The following is a 23226-nucleotide window of genomic DNA, read 5'->3' as shown; positions in this document are numbered from 1 at the left end:
AGTTGCTCCACAGCATGTGGGATCTTCCTGGACCAGGGATCGAACCCATGTCCCCTGCATTGGCAGGTGGATTCTTAACCACTGCATCACCAGGTAAGTCCCCTTAAGCACGCTTAGTTAAAATTTGCCACATTACTAGATAGGCACAAAAATTATGATGAATGAACAGTCTTATTAGAGGCTATGGCTCCCATAAGGGCAGCGTTAACTGTATTTAAATCATTCACCATATTTTATACAGAAGACACTGAACGGCACACCTGTAATGATGTGTCGTTTACCACTGGCCTTAGACTTCATGCCTAGCCGGGAGTATAAACAGGCCAAGGAGAAGGCAGTGGCTGCTTTTCTCTCCCCGTCACAGACAAATCACAGACAAGTAGACAGTAGTGCAATACTGAAAGCTCAGCTGTCAGAACTTTAGAATTACAACAAAGTATTTCTTGGAAACTGCAGGCCAGAAATGTACATACCTGCCACGAGTTTTGAAAATGTGGACAGCCTAGCTTAACAAAATAAACTGACTGATAGTTCAATGAGCTGAACTAGAGACCAACCATGGTGGGACCTCTGACTGAAAGGATGTTCACTTTCACAGTGAAAGTCCAGCAGGGTCAGCACTTGTGAGTGATTATCAAGGCCATTTCACAGGAGCTTCTAGGTCTAGCAACACACACACACACACACGCACACACAGAACAAACAATTTACTGAATAGTTTGCTGAGGGGCTTTTAAGTGTTAGGAAGGGGTTTCATGGTAGTTCTTCTTGTTAGTATTGAAAGCTAGCCTCTTAGACCAGATGGAATGAGTAGTTTTCTGTAAAAGTGTCCGGTCGTAAATATTTTAGTCTTTGTAGCCTTTATGTTCTGTGTTGCAACTACTCACCTTTGTTGTTGTATGTGAAAGCTGCCATAGACACAACATGAAGACAGAGTGTGGCTGTGGTCTAATAGACCTTTATTTACAAAACACCTGGTTGGCTGTAGTTTGCTGCCCAGTGTTATAGACGGTTCATAAAATACATCTCATTTTTGATTGATGAAGAAAGAATCAGGTAGGTCTGGAAAGGCCTGGTATACTGAGTTTATTTAAGGTTCATGGTATTTTTCATCAGCTTCAGGTGGACAGAAGCAAGGAAATGGAAGAAGGCATACAAATTTGACATCTGCTAGAACTATTTTAGGTGGAAATTTTTCCATTTACAACAGTTAAAAAAAAACACTGTGAAAAGCAGGTCTTGGATTGATTGGAGTCACCAGGAACCAAAATCCTTTAAGGGGTTGCAGGCCTAGACTGTGTCTTTGTGTTTTACTGCCAAGTCCACACATCGTGATAGAGAATCCAGCGCATAATCCTCTAGGAAATACTTGTCTAAGATGGGGGAAACACCTTCCAATTCATTTCCCACATGGATCTCTCTCCACTTCTTTCGACAGCTATACCTCATTCACTCAAATGTTGAGAACCCCATGGTATTCAGCCTCTTGGGAGACATGGGAGGAGTCAGTGTCTGTTTCAAATGTTGAGAACCCCATGGTATTCAGCCTCTTGGGAGACATGGGAGGAGTCAGTGTCTGTTTGTTCTGGACTCTGGTTCTGTGGGAAGGGAGAGCAATATTATAATGGCCTTCATTCTCAAGCCTTCCTAAGTCCTCCAACAGCTGAACGAGAGCCCCGAGCCACACACTCAGCTTCCCACAATGCCAGTGAAGGGCATCCACCCACACCCCCCAAGCCCTGCAACCCTTGGCCCCATCCTGTTCGCTATGCTTATGTGCCAGTGATCCAGCCCCAGGATTCAGGACCTTCAGCCACACCCTCCCTAGTCCTCTAGTCATGGACTGAAGATCTGGAGCACCCAGCTTTATATCCATCCAGGGCACTGTCTCTTTAGCCCTGCTCCCTCACTCTAATCCCCAGTGCCCCAATGTCCCAAATCTTGACAATGCTCTGCCCAGGACTGGCCATATCCCTTTGCCTCAGGCACTGAGTGATCATGCAGGGTCAATCTCCCTAGGCCCGAAGGCTTTGTTGGCTCAGGGGGATTTCCATGGAAAAAAGGAAAGAGTTTTCAGTTTTAGGAAATTAGAAAATCTTGAGTGGATAGATGGAAGAAGAATAGACAGGTCACTGGCTCCAACAGCTCGACTGGCAGTGTCTAGACCTTGAGATGACCCTGGGTCAGCTTTGGTGGGGATAGCTTGGGACTACCTGGAGATGGGGACCAGGGCCTTATAATTACCATGTTTCCAATAAAGCCTCTTGGCCTTAGCTGCATCTCCCAGAGCCAGAGCTAAAGCCACAGGGAAGTTGTGCATGTGCACACATGCATGTGTGTACTAGTGTGTGTGGGGTGTGTTGTGTTCTGGGGTCAAAACAGAGAAAATGGCACCTCCTTATTCTAAGTAACTACGGTGCTGATTCTCTTCCATATGGAAACAAACAAACAAAAACCCAGTCAACTACTTTTTTCAAATGGTAGAAAGAAAGGAAAAAATTGTTTTCTACTAAGTCCACACAATCTCTTAGAGGCACTGTAAGGCCTGGCCTATGGTTGGGCCCAGCCAAGCACAGGTAAAGGGTCTGTCTTTTCAGCCTACTTAGGAAGCTTCTGGGTTTCCTCACCAAGCCACTGTTTATTCCTTCCTGGGTCTCCCAGGAGTGTGGGGGTTTGGAATCAGCACTCACCCTTCCCTGTATCCCTGTTCCATCCCAGAAGGAACCAGACTGAAGTGTGCAAAGGCCTCTCAGAAGAAATGGTCCAGGAGGAGAAGAGGTGGCACAAAGGGACATGTGGCTCCAGGATATAGGGTTTCCCACATAGGGTGTTATATGAGTCTTTGGAAAAAGAATTGGGTACTCATTTATGCTTTTAGACCATGAATCTCTTGCTCCAATGGCTGCAGGGGCTGGACCTTTCCTGTTCATGAGAGGCCCAGGTCCACAGTGGGGACTGAGAACGGGGAGCTTAGGCTAACTTTGAGATAGTGCTTGCCCCTTGGCCCTACCTCTAAAGTTCTTTGAGCTCCACTGGTTTTTGTTCTTCCTTTTAAATCTCTGTAGTGGAGGCTCTTGGAGGCCCGTAGGTGCCTTCACTGGGGTGGGGCACCTCTTCCCTGGTGGCTGTGAGTGTTGGTACTAATGGTTCACAGCTGCCGCCTTCTCAGGGAATTGCCCCTAACTAGGCACATACTGCCTCACTCAGTAACTCACACATCTGTGGTATCAGCCAGAAACTAGTGACTGGTGGTGCAGGTGGGGGTGTCAAATACAGCCCTCTTGTCTCCAGGGGGACCAACTCTGTTTGCCATTCATGTTCCAGAGGTCCCTTGGGGACCAAGCTGATGTTACTTTCCAGATCACATCTTTGCTTTGTTTTTTCCCCCTGCCCTATCCTGTCTTCCCCACTCCCCTGTTTATGAGAGCATTCTCTCAATCATTGTCCCATGTGTCCCGATTGAAGTTTTGCTTCTGGTGAGCCTGACATAATGCAGTTGGTACTGGCAGTAGTCCTAAGAAGCAGACGAGATTGTAGAGATGAATCACCTTTTAGCTAGAGTCAAGGATGACCCCACGTGTAGTGTTAGATGGACTATTCCTAATCCCTGGTATGCTTCAGCAGTGACTGCTGATGAGGAAGTGGAGGCACTGGACAGTGCAACCTCTAGCATTGCAGAAGTCCTGAAAAAATAGTAACCAAGAACTATGGCATTAGGCAGCTGTAGCTTAGTGCCACTGCTGCTGTAGAGGAGATGATGAACCCCAATCTCCCTTACAGGAGAATTCAGAGTGTGTGGTCTCTGTAGCGGCATGGGATAAACTTTTCTCCCTCACAAGGCTCTCAGCATCCTCACATCAAGCCAGATGTGACCTCAGTTAAACTCATTAAACTCATGTTGCAGATCCCAGTTGTATTTCTGGTGCATCCCACATGTAACAGTCATCAACTGTTTTTTTCTAAACATTTTTAAGCCTGTTAAGATTTTGCATTTATCAGCTGGCCTCTATGATTTATCCCCTTTTCCCTTAACTGAATTGCCTTGAGGTAATTATGAACAGTCCCAGGTGTTCGCTTAAGAATGGCTGGGCATTCTCTTCTTATACCCTGTAAATACGGGTAGTAGCCACTCTGTAATCTTTTCAGTTTGGGGAAGAGAAGTGCTATAGGGTAGGTTTGGAGATCATGGAATTTGAAGCCAGATAACCAGGGTTCAAATCCTAGTTTATATGTGTGATCTTAGGAGCAAGGTAGTTAACCTCTCTGGGCCTCCATTTAGAAATCTGTCAATAGGGGAAGGATGTTGCAAATAATGGCACCCATCTCACAGGGCTGTTGTGAGGATTAAATATGTTAATAAATGTAAAGTGCTTACAACAGTGTTTAGCATGTAGGGAGTATCACATAAACGTTAGCTGTTATTATTTCAACTCACAGAACTCCAAATCATGACTCTTCGATTCAATATACATTACAGCCTGCAGTTAGAGAATGTTCTCTTAGCAAAGCTATATTTCATTCTTCCATGTCTTAAGCAGAATGGTTGGCTGAAATCTGAAATCACCCCTGCCTTTGAGGACTGCATAGAAAGTAGCAAAAGATAACACACCCAAGTTAAAATTCTAGATTTTTTTCTTTTATCATTTCTCCTTACCCTATATTTTGTGTCCCAGAATAAGTACGTACCTGTTTGGTCACACATTTTCATCACCTTGTAATAAAGATCTATAATTTTCTTGCCTGGAAGAACTGAATATTCTCTTCTACCCCCATTCAGCCAATTTTAAATATTGGGGTCTGCACCTCGAAATGCCATTTCCAGGTGGGTCATTCTTTACCAAGAATACAGGAAATTATACGGCAGTGGCTTAAATATATTGCAGTTTATTCTTCTCACCTAATAAGAAATCCAGGGTTGGAGAGACAGCTCAATGATGTGATGAAGGACCCAGGTAAGTTTTATCACCCTGCCACATCATCTTTGGAAAGTGTTATTTTGCTTTCAAGTGTGTATGATTGACCTATAAAGGACAACAAAAGTTGGAAGGAGCCATGCTGGATCAGGAAAACAAGTACGTTCTCCGAATCTCTCAGGTGGTATTTCATTGGCAAGTATTGTGCCAAACTGTAACTATTTTGTGGCCAGTGTTCAGAACAGAAACAAAGGGGGGGGGGGCGGTGTCAAACTCTAAGTAATTAAAGGGAAACACCTGTTCTTCTGTTTCTTTGCATTGTAGCTTAAAGAGAAAGAAGAGACAAGTGCACCCCAATGTTCACAGCAGCCCTATTCACAATAGCCAGGACACAGAAACAACCTAAATGTCCATCAGCAGAGGAATGGATAAAGAAGATATGTACATATATACAGTGGAATATTAGCCATAAAAAGCAACAAAATTGGGTCATTTGTAGAGATGTGGATGGACCTAGAGACTGTCATACATAGTGAAGTAAGTCAGAAAGAGAAAAACAAATATCGTATATTAACGCATATATTTGGAATCTGAAAAAATTGGTATAGACGATCTTATTTACAAAGCAGAAATAGAGGCACAGATGGAGAGAACAAACGCATGGATACCAAGGGGGAAAGGGGATGTGGGATGAATTGGGAGACTGGGATTGACATATATACACTATTGATACTATGTATAAAATAGATAACTAATGAGAGCCTACTGTATAGCACAGGGAACTCTACTCAGGGCTCTGTGGTGACCTTAATGGGAAGGAAATCCAATAAAGAGGGGATATATGTATATGTATAGCTGATTCACTTTCCTGTACAACAGAAACTAACACAACACTGTAAAGCAAATATACTCCAATTTAAAAAAAAAAAAAAAAAAAAAAGACTCCGCATTCCCAATGCAGGGGGACTGGGTTTGAACCCTGATCAGGGAACTAGATCGCACATGCTGCAACGAAGATCCCGCCTGCCACAACTGAGACCTGGCACAGCCAAATAAATAAATATTAAAAAAAAATAGAACAGAAACAAAAGGGGGGAGTGTCAAACTCTAAGTAATTGAAGGGAAACACCTGTCATTCTGTCTCTTTGCATTGTAGCTTAAAGAAAAAGAATGCCTGGAGGAAATACTATTTTTAGCTTCACTGTGGGCCAGCATGGAGTCAATGAGAGATCCCTGATACGAATTTTTGAAGTGTCACAAGAACATTTTCAGTAATGGGTAGAACATACAGACATAAAATCAATAAAGAAACAGCTAACTTTCAACAACATTATAAACCAAATGGACCTAAAAGCCATATATAGAAAATTCCACCGAACAGTTAGATATTATTCTCAACTATACATGGAACTTTCTCCTAGATCACATATTAGGTCAAAAAACAAGTCTTAATAAAATTAGCAAGACTGAATTATACTAAGTATTTTTTCTGTCCACCATGGAATGTAAATAAAAAGCAACATAAAAAAGCTGGAAAATTTACAAATGTGTGGAAATTAAATAATATAATCTTGAGAAAGATTATTTTGTTTCCAAAAATGAAAAGAGAAATTAGAAAATATCTTGAGAAAAATTAAAATGAAAACAGTATACCAAAACATATGGGATACATCAAAAGCAGTTCTACAAGGGAAGTTTATAGTCATAAATCCCTAGATTAAGATAAAAGAAAAATCTCAAATAAATAACCTAACATCATACCTCAAGAAACTAGAAAAGAGAAGAACAAAGTAAGCCCAAATTTAGCAGAGCGAAGGAAATAAAGAGCAGAGCAGAAATAAATGAAATAGAGACTAGAAAAACAATAGAAAAGATTAATGAAACTAAGAGCTGAGTTTTTTAAAAAGAAAAACAAAGATTGACAAATCTTTAGCTAGTCTAACAAAGAGACAGAGAGAGAGAGAGAGAGAAGTTCCCAATAAAATCAAACAGGTATGAAAGGAAACATAAAATGGATTCCACAGAGATAAAAAGGATTATAAGGGACTGTTATGATTAATTGTATGCCATGAAATTGGATAACCTAGAAGAAATGGATAATTCCTAGAAACACACAACCTGCAAAGATTAAGTAAAAAAGAAATAGAAAACCTCAAGAGATCTATAACTAGTAAGGAGATTTAATCAGTAATCAAAAATCTCTCAGCAGAGAAAAGCCCAAGATCAGATGTCTTCACAATGAATTCTGTCATCATTTGAAAAAGATTAATGCCAATCTTTCTGAAACTCTTGCTTACTCCATTTGGGATACTCTAACAAAATATCACTGACTGAGCAGCTTATAAATAATAGCTCACTATTCTGGAGGCCGGAAGTCTGACATTATGGCATCATCACACTTGGATGAGACTATTCTTTCTGACTCATAGTCGGTACCTTCTCCCTGTGTTCTCACATCATGGAAGGGGCTAGAGGTACCTTTGGAGCCTTTTATTAAAAAAAAAATAAGGGCACTAATCCCATTTATGAGTGCTCTGCCCTCATGACCTAAGCAACTCCCAAAGGCCCCACCTACTATTACTATCACATCAGGCATTAGGTTTTTAACATATGAAATTTGGAAGGACATATTCAAACCATACCAAACTCTTGCTAAATACTGAAAAACTGTGAACTCTTCCAAACTAATTTTACAAGGCCAGCATTACCCTGATATCAAAACCAGACAAAGACACTACAAGAAAAGATAAAATATCCCTGATGCACACAGATGTTAAAAACCTCATCAAAGTACTAGCAAATCAAATTAAACAGCACATTAAATGGATTATACATATGACCAAGTGGGATTATACATATGACCAAGTGAATTATACATATGACCCTGGGATTCAAGGATGGTTCAGTATCCATAAATCAATCAATGTCATGGTACATGACATTATCAGAATGAAAAAAACAAAACAAAACCCCCCCACATGATCATCTCAACAGATGCAGAAAAACGATTTGGAAAAAACTCAACATTCTTTTAGATAAAAATCCTCCATAAACTAGGAATAGAAGGAAATGAACATAAAGAAGGCCAAATATGAAAAGGCCACAGCTAATATCAAACTCAATAGTGAAAAAGTGACAGCTTTTCCTTTATGAACAGGAAGGCAAGGATGTCCAATCTTGCCACTTTTATTCAGCATAGTTCTGGACATCCTAGACAGATAAATTAAGTAAGGAGAAGAAATAAAGGACATTCACATTAGAAAGGAAGAAGTAAAATTATCTTTGTAGATGACACAATTCTATTGGTATAAAGTCTTACCAACTCCACAGAAAACGAACTCAGTAAAGTGGAAATACATAAAAATCAACATACAGAAGTCAATTACGTTTCTACTCACTAACAGTGAAAAATCTGAAAAGTAAATTAAGAAAACAAACCCATTATCAACTTCAATACAAAGAATACAATACTTAGAAGTAAACTTAACCAGAGGTGAAAGACCTGTACACTGAAAAGTATAAAAAAATGATGAGGAAAATTAAAGAAGACACTGATAATATGGAAAGACATCCAATGTTCATGATTACTATTTTTAGAATGTACATACTACCATAGTGGTCCACAGATTCAATGAAGTCTCTATTACAATCCCAATGGTGTTCAATACAGAAATAGAAAAAGCAATCCAAAAATTCATAGGGCACCACAAAAGACCCCAAATAGCCAAAACAATCTTTTGAAGAATAAAGCTCAAGGGATCACAATTCCTGCTTTCAAAACATATTACCGGGGTGGGGGGGGAGTGGTCGGAGAAGATGGCGGAAGAGTAAGATGCAGAGATCACCTTCCTCCCCACAGATACATCAGAAATACATCTACACGTGGAACTGCTCCTATAGAATACCCACTGAACGCTGGCAGAAGACGTCAGACCTCCCAAAAGGCAAGAAACTCCCCACGTACCTGGGTAGGACAAAAGAAAAAAGAAATAACAGAGACAAAAGAATAGGGACGGGGCCTGCACCAGTGGGAGGGAGCTGTGAAGGAGGAAAGGTTTCCACACACTAGGAAGCCCCTTCGCGGGCGGAGACTGCGGGTGGCGGAGGGGGGAAGCTTCAGAGCCACGGAGGAGAGCGCAGCAACAGGGGTGCGGAGGGCAAAGCGGAGAGATTCCCGCACAGAGGAGCGGTGCCGACTAGCACTCACCAGCCCGAGAGGCTTGTCTGCTCAGCCGCCGGGGCGGGCGGGGCCTGGGAGCTGGGGCTCGGGCTTCGGTGCTAGCCGGGAGGGAGTCCGGGAAAAAGACTGCAGCTGCCAAAGAGGCAAGAGAATTTTTCTTGCCTCTGTTTCGCGGCGCGCAAGGAGAGGGGATTCAGAGCGCCGCCTAAACGAGCTCCAGAGACGGGCGCGAGCCGCGGCTATCAGCGCGGATCCCACAGCAACAGGGACGCAGAGGGAAAAACGGAGAGATTCCCGCACAGAGGCTCGGCGCCGAGCAGCACTCACCAGCCCGAGAGGCTTGTCTGCTCACCCGCCGGGGCGGGCGGGGGCTGGGAGCTGAGGCGCGGGCTTCGGTCGGATCCCAGGGAGAGGACTGGGGTTGGCTGCGTGAACACAGCCTGAAGGGTCTAGCGCACCACAACTAGCCGGGAGGGTGCACGAGAAAAAGTCTGCAGCTGCCGAAGAGGCAGGAGACTTTTTCTTGCCTCTTTGTTTCGTGGCGTGCAAGGAGAGGGGATTCAGAGAGCCACTTAAACGAACTCCAGAGATGGGCGCGAGCCGCGGCTATCAGCGCGGACCCCAGAGACGGGCATGAGACGCTAAGGCTGCTGCTGCCGCCACCAAACAGCCTGTGGGCGAGCACAGGTCACATCCACACCGCCCCTCCCGGGAGCCTGTGCAGCCCGCCACGGCCAGGCTCCCGTGATCCGGGGACAACTTCCCCGGGAGAGCGCACGGCGCGCCTCAGGCTGCTGCAACGTCACGCCGGCTTCTGCCGCCGCAGGCTCGCCCCGCCTCCTCCGTACCGCTCCCTCCCCCCGGCCTGACTGAGCCAGAGCCCCCGAATCAGCTGCTCCTTTAACCCCGTTCTGTCTGGGTGGGGAACAGACGCCCTCAGGGGACCTACATGCAGAGGCGGGTCCAAATCCAAAGCTGAACCCCGGGAGCTGTACGAACAAAGAAGAGAAAGGGAAATCTCTCCCAGCAGCCTCAGAAGCAGCGGATTAAAGCTCCACAAACAACTTGATGTGCCTGCATCTGTTGAATACCTGAATAGACAACGAATCATCCCAAATTTAGGAGATCGACTTTGGGAGCAGGATATATTAACTTTTCCCCTTTTTCCTTTTTTTAGTGAGTGTAGATGTGTATGCTTCTGGGTGAGATTTTGTCTGTATAGCTTTGCTCTCACCGTTAGTCCTAGGGTTAGGTCCGTCCTTTTTTTTTTTTTTTTTTGTTTGTTTGTTTGTTTGTTTGTTTTTTTTTGGCTTAAAATTTTTTTTTTCCCTAATAAATGTTTTCTTAATAATTTTTTCCTTATTTTCTATTTTTAAAAAAAATTTTTAATAAGTTTTTTCATATTTTTTATTTTAAAAAATTAAAAAATTTTTTTTCTTAATAAATTTTTTCTAAATAATTTTTTTCTTATTTTTAGTATAAAAAATTAATAAATCTATTTTTAAAAATTAAAAAAAATTTTTTTTCTTAATAAATTTACTCTTAATAATTTTTTTTCTTATTTTTTATTATATTGCTTTATTTTATTTTATTTTATCCTCTTTTTTTCTTTCTTTCCATTTTTTCTCCCTTTTATTCTGAGCCGTGTGGATGAAAGGCTCTTGGTGCTCCAGCCAGGCATCAGGGCTGTGCCTCTGAGGTGGGAGAGCCAACTTCAGGACACTGGTCCACAAGAGACCTCCCAGCTCCACGTAATACCAAACGGCGAAAATCTCTCACAGATCTCCATCTCAACATCAAGACCCAGCTTCACTCAACGACCAGCAAGCTACAGTGCTGGACACCCTATGCCAAACAACTAGCAAGAGAGGAACACAGCCCCATCCATTAACAGAGAGGCTGCCTAAAATCATAATAAGGCCACAGACACCCCAAAACACACCACCAGACGTGGACGAACCCACCAGAAAGACAAGATCCAGCCTCATCCACCAGAACACAGGCACTAGTTCCCTCCACCAGGAAACCTACACAACCCACTGAACCAACCTTAGCCACTGGGGACAGATACCAAAAACAACGGGAACTACGAACCTGCAGCCTGTGAAAAGGAGACCCCAAACACAGTAAGATAAGCAAAATGAGAAGACAGAAAAACACACAGCAGATGAAGGAGCAGGGTCAAAACACACCAGACCTAACAAATGAAGAGGAAATAGGTAGTCTACCTGAAAAAGAATTCAGAATAATGATAGTAAGGATGATCCAAAGTCTTGGAAATAGAATAGACAAAATGCAAGAAACATTTAACAAGGACGTAGAAGAACTAAAGAGGAACCAAGAAACGATGACAAGCACAATAAATGAAATTAAAAATACTCTAGATGGGATCAATAGCAGAATAACTGAGGCAGAAGAACGGATAAGTGACCTGGAAGATAAAATGGTGGAAATAACTACTGCAGACCAGAATAAAGAAAAAAGAATGAAAAGAACTGAGGACAGTCTCAGAGACCTCTGGGACAACATTAAACGCACCAACATTCGAATTATAGGGGTCCCAGAAGAAGAAGAGAAAAAGAAAGGGACTGAGAAAATATTTGAAGAGATTATAGTTGAAAACTTCCCTAATATGGGAAAGGAAATAGTTAATCAAGTCCTGGAAGCACAGAGAGTCCCATACAGGATAAATCCAAGGAGAAACACACCAAGACACATATTAATCAAACTATCAAAAATTAAATATAAAGAAAACATATTAAAAGCAGCAAGGGAAAAACAACAGATAACACACAAGGGCATCCCCATAAGGTTAACAGCTGATCTTTCAGCAGAAACGCTGCAAGCCAGAAGGGAGTGGCAGGATATACTTAAAGTGATGAAGGAGAAAAACCTACAACCAAGATTACTCTACCCAGCAAGGATCTCATTCAGATTTGATGGAGAAATTAAAACCTTTACAGACAAGCAAAAGCTGAGAGAGTTCAGCACCACCAAACCAGCTTTACAACAAATGCTAAAGGAACTTCTCTAGGCAAGAAACACAAGAGAAGGAAAACACCTACAATAACAAACCCAAAACATTTAAGAAAATGGGAATAGGAACATACATATCGATAATTACCTTAAATGTAAATGGATTAAATGCTCCCACCAAAAGACACAGACTGGCTGAATGGATACAAAAACAAGACCCATATATATGCTGTCTACAAGAGACCCACTTCAGACCTAGAGACACATACAGACTGAAAGTGAGGGGATGGAAAAAGATATTCCATGCAAATGGAAATCAAAAGAAAGCTGGAGTAGCAATTCTCATATCAGACAAAATAGACTTTAAAATAAAGACAATTACAAGAGACAAAGACGGACACTATATAATGATCAAGGGATCGATCCAAGAGGAAGGTATAACAATTGTAAATATTTATGCACCCAACATAGGAGCACCTCAATACATAAGGCAAATACTAACAGCCATAAAAGGGGAAATTGACAGTAACACAATCATAGTAGGGGACTTTAACACCCCACTTTCACCAATGGACAGATCATCCAAAATGAAAATAAATAAGGAAACACAAGCTTTAAATGATACATTAAACAAGATGGACTTAATTGATATTTATAGGACTTTCCACCCAAAAACAACAGAATACACATTTTTCTCAAGTGCTCATGGAACATTCTCCAGGATAGATCATATCTTGGGTCACAAATCAAGCCTTGGTAAATTTAAAAAAATTGAAATCGTATCAAGTATCTTTTCCGACCACAACGCTATGAGACTAGATATCAATTACAGGAAAAGATCTGTAAAAAATACAAACACATGGAGGCTACACAATACACTACTTAATAACGAAGTGATCACTGAAGAAATCAAAGGGGAAATCAAAAAATACCTAGAAACAAATGACAATGGAGACACGACGATCCAAAACCTATGGGATGCAGCAAAAGCAGTTCTAAGAGGGAAGTTTATAGCAATACAAGCCTATATCAAGAAACAGGAAACATCTCGAATAAACAACCTAACCTTGCACCTAAAGCAATTAGAGAAAGAAGAACAAAAAAACCCCAAAGCTAGCAGAAGGAAAGAAATCATAAAGATCAGATCACAAATAAATGAAAAAGAAATGAAGGAAACAATAGCAAAGATCAATGAAACTAAAAGCTGGTTCTTTGAGAAGATAAACAAAATTGATAAACCATTAGCCAGACTCATCAAGAGAAAAAAGGAGAAGACTCAAATTAATAGAATTAGAAATGAAAAAGGAGAAGTAACCACTGACACTGCAGAAATACAAACGATCATAAGAGATTACTACAAGCAACTCTATGCTAATAAAATGGACAACCTGGAAGAAATGGACAGATTCTTAGAAATGCACAACCTGCCGAGACTGAACCAGGAAGAAATAGAAAATATGAACAGACCAATCACAAGCACTGAAATTGAAACTGTGATTAAAAATCTTCCAACACACAAAAGCCCAGGACCAGATGGCTTCACAGGCGAATTCTATCAAACATTTAGAGAAGAGCTAACACCTATCCTTCTCAAACTCTTCCAAAATATTGCAGAGGGAGGAACACTCCCCAACTCATTCTACGAGGCCACCATCACCCTGATACCAAAACCAGGCAAAGATGTCACAAAGAAAGAAAACTACAGGCCAATATCACTGATGAACATAGATGCAAAAATCCTCAACAAAATACTAGCAAACAGAATCCAACAGCACATTAAAAGGATCATACACCATGATCAAGTGGGGTTTATTCCAGGAATGCAAGGATTCTTCAATATACGCAAATCAATCAACGTGATACATCATATTAACAAATTGAAGGAGAAAAACCATATGATCATCTCAATAGATGCAGAGAAAGCTTTCGACAAAATTCAACACCCATTTATGATAAAAGCCCTGCAGAAAGTAGGCATAGAGGGAACTTTCCTCAACATAATAAAGGCCGTATATGACAAACCCACAGCCAACATTGTCCTCAATGGTGAAAAACCGAAACCATTTCCACTAAGATCAGGAACAAGACAAGGTTGCCCACTCTCACCACTATTATTCAACATAGTTTTGGAAGTGTTAGCCACAGCAATCAGAGAAGAAAAAGAAATAAAAGGAATCCAAATCGGAAAAGAAGAAGTAAAGCTGTCACTGTTTGCAGATGACATGATACTATACATAGAGAATCCAAAAGATGCTACCAGAAAACTACTGGAGCTAATCAATGAATTTGGTAAAGTAGCAGGATACAAAATTAATGCACAGAAATCTCTTGCATTCCTGTATACTAATGATGAAAAATCTGAAAGTGAAATTAAGAAAACACTCCCGTTTACCATTGCAACAAAAAGAATAAAATACCTAGGAATAAACCTACCTAAGGAGACAAAAGACCTGTATGCAGAAAATTATAGGACACTGATGAAAGAAATTAAAGATGATACAAATAGATGGAGAGATATACCATGTTCTTGGATTGGAAGAATAAACATTGTGAAAATGACTCTGCTACCCAAAGCAATCTACAGATTCAATGCAATCCCTATCAAACTACCACTGGCATTTTTCACAGAACTAGAACAAAAAATTTCACAATTTGTATGGAAACACAAAAGACCCCGAATAGCCAAAGCAATCTTGAGAACGAAAAATGGAGCTGGAGGAATCAGGCTCCCTGACTTCAGACTATATTACAAAGCTACAGTAATCAAGACAGTTTGGTACTGGCACAAAAACAGAAATATAGATCAATGGAACAGGATAGAAAGCCCAGAGATAAGCCCACGCACATATGGTCACCTTATCTTTGATAAAGGAGGCAAGCATATACAGTGGAGAAAAGACAGCCTCTTCAATAAGTGGTGCTGGGAAAATTGGACAGGTACATGTAAAAGTATGAAATTAGAACACTCCCTAACACCATACACAAAAATAAACTCAAAATGGATTAAAGACCTAAGTGTAAGGCCAGACACTATCAAACTCTTAGAGGAAAACATAGGCAGAACACTGTATGACATAAGTCACAGCAAGATCCTTTTTGACCCAGGTCCTAGAGAAATGGAAATAAAAACACAAATAAACAAATGGGACCTAATGAAACTTAAAAGCTTTTGCACAGCAAAGGAAACCATAAACAAGACCAAAAGACAACCCTCAGAATGGGAGAAAATATTTGCAAATGAAGCAACGGACAAAGGATTAATCTCCAAGATTTACAAGCAGCTCATGCAGCTCAATAACAAAAAAACAAACAACCCAATCCAAAAATGGGCAGAAGACCTAAATAGACATTTCTCCAAAGAAGAGATACAGATTGCCAACAGACACATGAAAGAATGCTCAACATCATTAATCATTAGAGAAATGCAAATCAAAACTACAATGAGGTATCATCTCACACCGGTCAGAATGGCCATCATCAAAAAATCTAGAAACAATAAATGCTGGAGAGGGTGTGGAGAAAAGGGAACACTCTTGCACTGTTGGTGGGAATGTAAATTGATACAGCCACTATGGAGAACAGTATGGAGGTTCCTTAAAAAACTAAAAATAGAACTACCATATGACCCAGCAATCCCACTACTGGGCATATACCCTGAGAAAACCATAATTCAGAAAGAGTCATGTACCAAAATATTCATTGCAGCTCTGTTTACAATAGCCAGGACATGGAAGCAACCTAGGTGTCCATCATCGGATGAATGGATAAAGAAGATGTGGCACATATATACAATGGAATATTACTCAGCCATAAAAAGAAATGAAATGGAGGTGTTTGTAATGAGGTGGATGGAGTTAGAGTCTGTCATACAGAGTGAAGTAAGTCAGAAAGAGAAAAACAAATACAGTATGCTAACACATATATATGGAATCTAAGGGAAAAAAAAAAAAAAAAAAAAGAGGTCATGAAGAACCTAGTGGCAAGATGGGAATAAAGACACAGACCTACTAGAGAATGGACTTGAGGATATGGGGAGGGGGAGGGGTGAGATGTGACAGGGTGAGAGAGTGTCATGGACATATATACACTACCAAATGTAAAATAGATAACTAGTGGGAAGCAGCCGCATAGCACAGGGAGATCAGCTCGGTGCTTTGTGACCACCTAGAGGGGTGGGATAGGGAGGGTGGGAGGGAGGGAGATGCAAGAGGGAAGAGATATGGCAACATATGTATATGTGTAACTGATTCACTTTGTTGTAAAGCAGAAGCTAGCACACCATTGTAAAGCAATTATACTTCAATAAAGATGTTTAAAAAAAAAAAAAAAAAAAAAACACTCTAGAAGGGATCAATAGCAGAATAACTGAGGCAGAAGAACGGATAAGTGACCTGGAAGATAAAATAGTGGAAATAACTACTGCAGACCAGAATAAAGAAAAAGGAATGAAAAGAACTGAGGACAGTCTCAGAGACCTCTGGGAAAATATTAAATGCACCAACATTCGAATTATAGGGGTCCCAGAAGAAGAAGAGAAAAAGAAAGGGACTGAGAAAATATTTGAAGAGATTATAGTTGAAAACTTCCCTAATATGGGAAAGGAAATAGTTAATCAATTCCTGGAAGCACAGAGAGTCCCATACAGGATAAATCCAAGGAGAAACACGCCAAGACACATATTAATCAAACTATCAAAAATTAAATATAAAGAAAACATATTAAAAGCAGCAAGGGAAAAACAACAAATCACACACAAGGGAATCCCCATAAGGTTAATAGCTGATCTTTCAGCAGAAACTCTGCAAGCCAGAAGGTAGTGGCAGGACATATTTAAAATGATGAAGGAGAAAAACCTACAACCAAGATTACTCTACCCAGCAAGGATCTCATTCAGATTTGATGGAGAAATTAAAACCTTTACAGACAAGCAAAAGCTGAGAGAGTTCAGCACCACCAAACCAGCTTTACAACAAATGCTAAAGGAACTTCTCTGGGCAAGAAACACAAGAGAAGGAAAACACCTACAATAACAAACCCAAAACATTTAAGAAAATGGTAATAGGAACATACATATCGATAATTACCTTAAATGTAAATGGATTAAATACTCCCACCAAAAGACACAGATTGGCTGAATGGATACAAAAACAAGACCCGTATATATGCTGTCTACAAGAGACTCACTTCAGACCTAGGGACACATACAGACTGAAAGTGAGGGGATGGAAAAAGATATTCCATGCAAATGGAAATCAAAAGAAAGCTGGAGTAGCAATTCTCATATCAGACAAAATAGACTTTAAAATAAAGACTATTACAAGAGACAAAGAAGGACACTACAGAATGATCAAGGGATCGATCCAAGAAGAAGATATAACAATTGTAAATATTTATGCACCCAACATAGGAGCACCTCAATACATAAGGCAAATACTTACAGCCATAAAACGGGAAATCGACAGTAACACAATCATAGTAGGGGACTTTAACATCCCACTTTCACCAATGGACAGATCATCCACAATGAAAATAAATAAGGAAACACAAGCTTTAAGTGATACATTAAACAAGATGGACAGAAGTGATATTTATCGGACATTCCCCTCAAAAACAACAGAATACACATTTTTCTCAAGTGCTCCTGGAACATTCTCCAGGATAGATCATATCTTGGGTCACAAATCAAGCCTTGGTAAATTGAAGAAAATTGAAATCGTATCAAGTATCTTTTCCGACCACAACGCTATGAGACTAGATATCAATTACAGGAAAAGATCTGTAAAACATACAAACACGTGGAGGCTAAACAATACACTACTTAATAACGAAGTGATCAATGAAGAAATCAAACGGGAAATCAAAAAATACCTAGAAACAAATGACAATGGAGACACGATGACCCAAAACCTATGGGATGCAGCAAAAGCAGTTCTAAGAGGGAAGTTTATAGCAATACAAGCCTACCTCAAGAAACAGGAAAAATCTCAAATAAACAACCTAACCTTGCACCTAAAGCAATTAGAGATAGAAGAACAAAAAAAACCCAAAGTTAGCAGAAGGAGAGAAATCATAAAGATCAGATCAGAAATAAATGAAAAAGAAATGAAGGAAACAATAGCAAAGATCAATAAAACTAAAAGCTGGTTCTTTGAGAAGATAAACAAAATTGATAAACCATTAGCCAGACTCATCAAGAAAAAAAGGGAGAAGACTCAAATCAATAGAATTAGAAATGAAAAAGGAGAAGTAACCACTGACACTGCAGAAATACAAACGATCGTGAGAGATTACAAGAAGCAACCCTATGCCAATAAAATGGACAACCTGGAAGAAATGGACAGATTCTTAGAAATGTACAACCTTCCGAGACTAAACCAGGAAGAAATAGAAAACATGAACAGACCAATCACAGGCACTGAAATTGAAACTGTGATTAAAAATCTTCCAACAAACAAAAGCCCAGGACCAGATGGCTTCACAGGCGAATTCTATCAAACATTTAGAGAAGAGCTAACACGTATCCTTCTCAAACTCTTCCAAAATATTGCAGAGGGAGGAACACTCCCCAACTCATTCTATGAGGCCACCATCACCCTAATACCAAAACCAGACAACGATGTCACAAAGAAAGAAAACTACAGGCCAATATCACTGATGCACATAGATGCAAAAATCCTCAACAAAATACAAGCAAACAGAATCCAACAGCACATTAAAAGGATCATACACCATGATCAAGTGGGGTTTATTCCAGGAATGCAAGATTTCTTCACTATACGTGAATCAATCAACGTGATTACACCATATTAACAAATTGAAGGAGAAAAACCATATGATCATCTCAATAGATGTAGAGAAAGCTTTCAACAAAATCCAACACCCATTTATGATAAAAGCCCTGCAGAAAGTAGGCATAGTGGGAACTTTCCTCAACATAATAAAGGCCATATATGACAAACCCACAGCCAACATCATCCTCAATGGTGAAAAACCGAAACCATTTCCACTAAGATCAGGAACAAGACAAGGTTGCCCACTCTCACCACTATTATTCAACATAGTTTTGGAAGTTTTAGCCACAGCAATCAGAGAAGAAAAAGAAACAAAAGGAATCCAAATCGGAAAAGAAGAAGTAAAGCTGTCACTGTTTGCAGATGACATGATACTATACATAGAGAATCCTAAAGATGCTACCAGAAAACTACTAGAGCTAATCAATGAATTTGGTAAATTAGCAGGATACAAAATTAATGCACAGAAATCTCTTTCATTCCTATACAATAATGATGGAAAATCTGAAAGTGAAATTAAGAAAACACTCCCGTTTACCATTGCAACAAAAAGAATAAAATATCTAGGAATAAACCTACCTAAGGAGACAAAAGACCTGTATGCAGAAAATTATAGGACACTGATGAAAGAAATTAAAGATGATACAAATAGATGGAGAGATATACCACGTTCTTGGATTGGAAGAATCAACATTGTGAAAATGACTCTACTACCCAAAGCAATCTACAGATTCAATGCAATCCCTATCAAACTACCACTGGCATTTTTCACAGAACTAGAACAAAAAATTTCACAATTTGTATGGAAACACAAAAGACCTCGAATAGCCAAAGCAATCTTGAGAACGAAAAATGGAGCTGGAGGAATCAGGCTCCCTGACTTCAGACTACACTACAAAGCTACAGTAATCAAGACAGTATGGTACTGGTACAAAAACAGAAACAGAGCAATGGAACAGAATAGAAAGCCCAGAGATAAACCCACGCACATACGGTCACCTTATCTTTGATAAAGGAGGCAAGCATATACAGTGGAGAAAAGACAGCCTCTTCAATAAGTGGTGCTGAGAAAACTGGACAGGTACATGTAAAAGTATGAAATTAGAACACTCCCTAACACCATACACAAAAATAAACTCAAAATGGATTAAAGACCTAAATGTAAGGCCAGATACTATCAAACTCTTAGAGGAAAACATAGGCAGAACACTGTATGATGTAAATTACAGCAAGATCCTTTTTGACCCACCTCCTAGAGAAATGGAAATAAAAACAAAAATAAACAAATGGGACCTAATGAAACTTAAAAGCTTTTGCACAGAAAAGAAAACCATAAACAAGACCAAAAGACAACCCTCAGAATGGGAGAAAATATTTGCAAACGAAGCAAGTGACAAAGGATTAATCTCCAAAATATATAAGCAGCTCATGCAGCTCAATAACCAAAAGACAAAAAACCCAATCCAAAAATGGGCAGAAGACCTAAATAGACATCTCTCCAAAGAAGATATGCAGATTGCCAACAAACACATGAAAGAATGCTCAACATCATTAATCATTAGAGAAATACAAAGCAAAACTACAATGAGATATCATCTCACACCGGTCAGAATGGCCATCATCAAAAAATCTACAAACAATAAATGCTGGAGAGGGTGTGGAGAAAAGGGAACCCTCTTGCACTGTTGGTGGGAATGTAAATTGATACAGCCACTATGGAGAACAGTATGGAGGTTCCTTAAAAAACTACAAATGGAACTACCATACGACCCAGCAATCCCACTACTGGGCATATACCCTGAGAAAACCATAATTCAAAAAGAGTCATGTACCAAAATGTTCATTGCAGCTCTATTTACAATAGCCAGGACACGGAAGCAACCTAAGTGTCCATCATCAGATGAATGGATAAAGAAGATGTGGCACATATATACAATGGAATATTACTCAGCCATAAAAAGAAACGAAATGGAGTTATTTGTAGTGAAGTGGATGGAGTTAGAATCTGTCATACAGAGTGAAGTAAGTCAGAAAGAGAAAAACAAATACAGTATGCTAACACATATATATGGAATCTAAGGGGAAAAAAAAAAAGGTCATGAAGAACCTAGTAGCAAGACGGGAATAAAGACACAGACCTACTAGAGAATGGGCTTGAGGACATGGGGAGGGGGAAGGGTAAGATGTGACAAAGAAAGAGAGTGGCATGGACATATATACACTACCAAACGTAAAATAGATAGCTAGTGGGAAGCAACCGCATAGCACAAGGAGATCAGCTCTGTGCTTTGTGACCACCTAGAGGGGTGGGGTGGTGAGGGCGGGAGGGAGGGAGATGCAAGAGGGAAGAGATATGGGAACATAAGTGTATGTAAAACTGATTCAATTTGTTATAAAGCAGAAACTAACACACCACTGTAAACCAATTATACTCCAATAAAGATGTTAAAAAAAATGTATATATATATATATATGTGTGTATGTGTGTGTGTGTGTATACATACACATTGTCCACACAATGTGGACATACACATATACACATTGTCCAGGCATAAAAAGACTTTAAATCACTCTCTTAAATATTCCCATAGAACTCAATGAAATTTTGGACAAAGAACTAAAGGATATCAGGAAAATGGTGCCTCACCAAGTGACGAATACTACTAAGGAGAATGAAATCACAAAAAGGAATCAAATATATATTCTAGAGTTGAAAAGTGCCACAACTGAAATAAGAAAGTCATTAGGGGGATTCATTAGCAGATTTAAGCAGGCAGAATAAAGAATTGGCACATTTGAAGAAGAACTGATTTGAGACTATCCACTCTGAGGGGTGGAAAGAGGAAAGAGTGAAGAATAACGAGCAGAACGTAAAAGACCTACAAGACATCATCAAGTATGACAGCATATCCATAATAGGAATCCCGCATGGAGAGAAAGGGATAGAAAGTCAGGGAAAATATTTGAAGAGATAATTGTCCCAAACTCCTCAAATATGATAAAATACATGAAAGTACATATCCAAGAAACTCAATGAACTCCAATAGGAGATCTACACAAAAACACTATATTAAAATTGAAAAAACTAACAACAAAGAGAATTTTGAAAGCGTCAAGGGAGAAGGCTGGTGGATTTCATATTCACGTGTTGAAAGAAAAACACTGTTAACCAAGAATTCTATATCTGGTAAAACCATCTTCCAAAAATGAAGAACAGCAGTGATATAGGTAAGATGGCAGAATAGGAAGCTCCAGGTCTGTAACCCCATGAAAACACTGAACTAAACAACAGAATAAAAATAGCTTTGTGGGAGCTCTAGAAACCAGTCAGTAATCTGAAGCAACAAAGTGAATGCCCAGTAAAGAAAGAGTCACTCTCAAAATGAAAGCAAATTTCGTGACATTTTTGCTCACTCTTATCCTAACCCATTCCTGAATCAATACGGTGCAGTAGAGTGAAAGCTGCCCAATTACTGGTCCTCCATTGGGAGAAAAGTAAAAGAGTGCAACTAGACTGCAATGTGTGGCATGCCAGGCAATGTCTGAGAGTCTGATTTCTGTCTCACATGACTCAGAGCTGAGATAGGAATAGTGGAATATTTTGTATATCAGATTGGTGGCTGTGAAAGCAATGATGGATTCAATGGCCCATGAAAACTTCATGGCAACTGTAGACCTGCACACACCTGGAGGGCAGAGACTACTGACAGAGGAATACAACAGAACATTTAAGGGCCAAGAAGCCAGGGGTGAGGCTCTTGGGGAAATGAAACATTTAAAAGCAGCTGTGTATGTGGCAGAATTAGGGGGCTGTGGCTGGGCTTCACACACAGGCCCAGTGAAGGCACATCCTCAGAAAAGATCTGAGAAGACCTTAAGTCTTTACACCAGGTTGATTAGTGAAGGTCTTCCTCTGCACGTATCCAGTCTACAAGGCTGGGAGAGGTGGCTGTTTTTTTTCAATATGCAATTTTTGACAAAAGCTCACAAAACACAGAAAAAAACAGGGAAATGTGGCCCATTCAAAGGAACATAATAAATCTCTAGAAAGTGACACTAAAGAAACATATGCTTCAGAGTTGCTAGATGAACTCTTGAAAACAATTGCCTAGGAAATCAGGAAGATGATATATCAACAAAGTGAGAATATCAACAAAGAGACAAAATTTATTTTAAAAAAGCAAATGTGGAGCTAAAAGTGTAAATTGAAAATTTCACAAGAGGGGTTCAAAAGAAGACTGAAACAGGCAGAGGAAGGAATCAGCAAAGTTGAAGACAAATCATTTGAAATTATTAGTTCTCAGAGCAAAAAGAAAAATGAATGAAGAAACGTGAACAGACCCTAATGGAATTATGGGAATCCAAA

The 23226-nt window shown here is 39.9% G+C and overlaps 1 long non-coding RNA gene across 3 annotated transcripts in view; it reads right to left on the bottom strand.

Annotated features, from left to right (window-relative positions):
• LOC133098008 (uncharacterized) overlaps positions 1-23226 on the bottom strand; it is an 82073-nt gene that overhangs the window by 15574 nt on the left and 43273 nt on the right. Inside the window, exon 3 of one of the 3 annotated variants that reach the window (XR_009702095.1) lies at positions 1132-1598. The exons of the other annotated variants lie outside the window; for them this stretch is intronic. This is a non-coding gene — a long non-coding RNA (uncharacterized LOC133098008). Of the gene's footprint in view, positions 1-1131; positions 1599-23226 lie in introns of those variants that run through there. 3 annotated transcript variants of the gene reach the window in all.

Source organism: Eubalaena glacialis, chromosome 9 (assembly GCF_028564815.1).
Source record: "Eubalaena glacialis isolate mEubGla1 chromosome 9, mEubGla1.1.hap2.+ XY, whole genome shotgun sequence".
Lineage (NCBI taxonomy): Eukaryota > Metazoa > Chordata > Mammalia > Artiodactyla > Balaenidae > Eubalaena > Eubalaena glacialis.
This window is presented reverse-complemented; position numbering and strand designations above follow the sequence as displayed.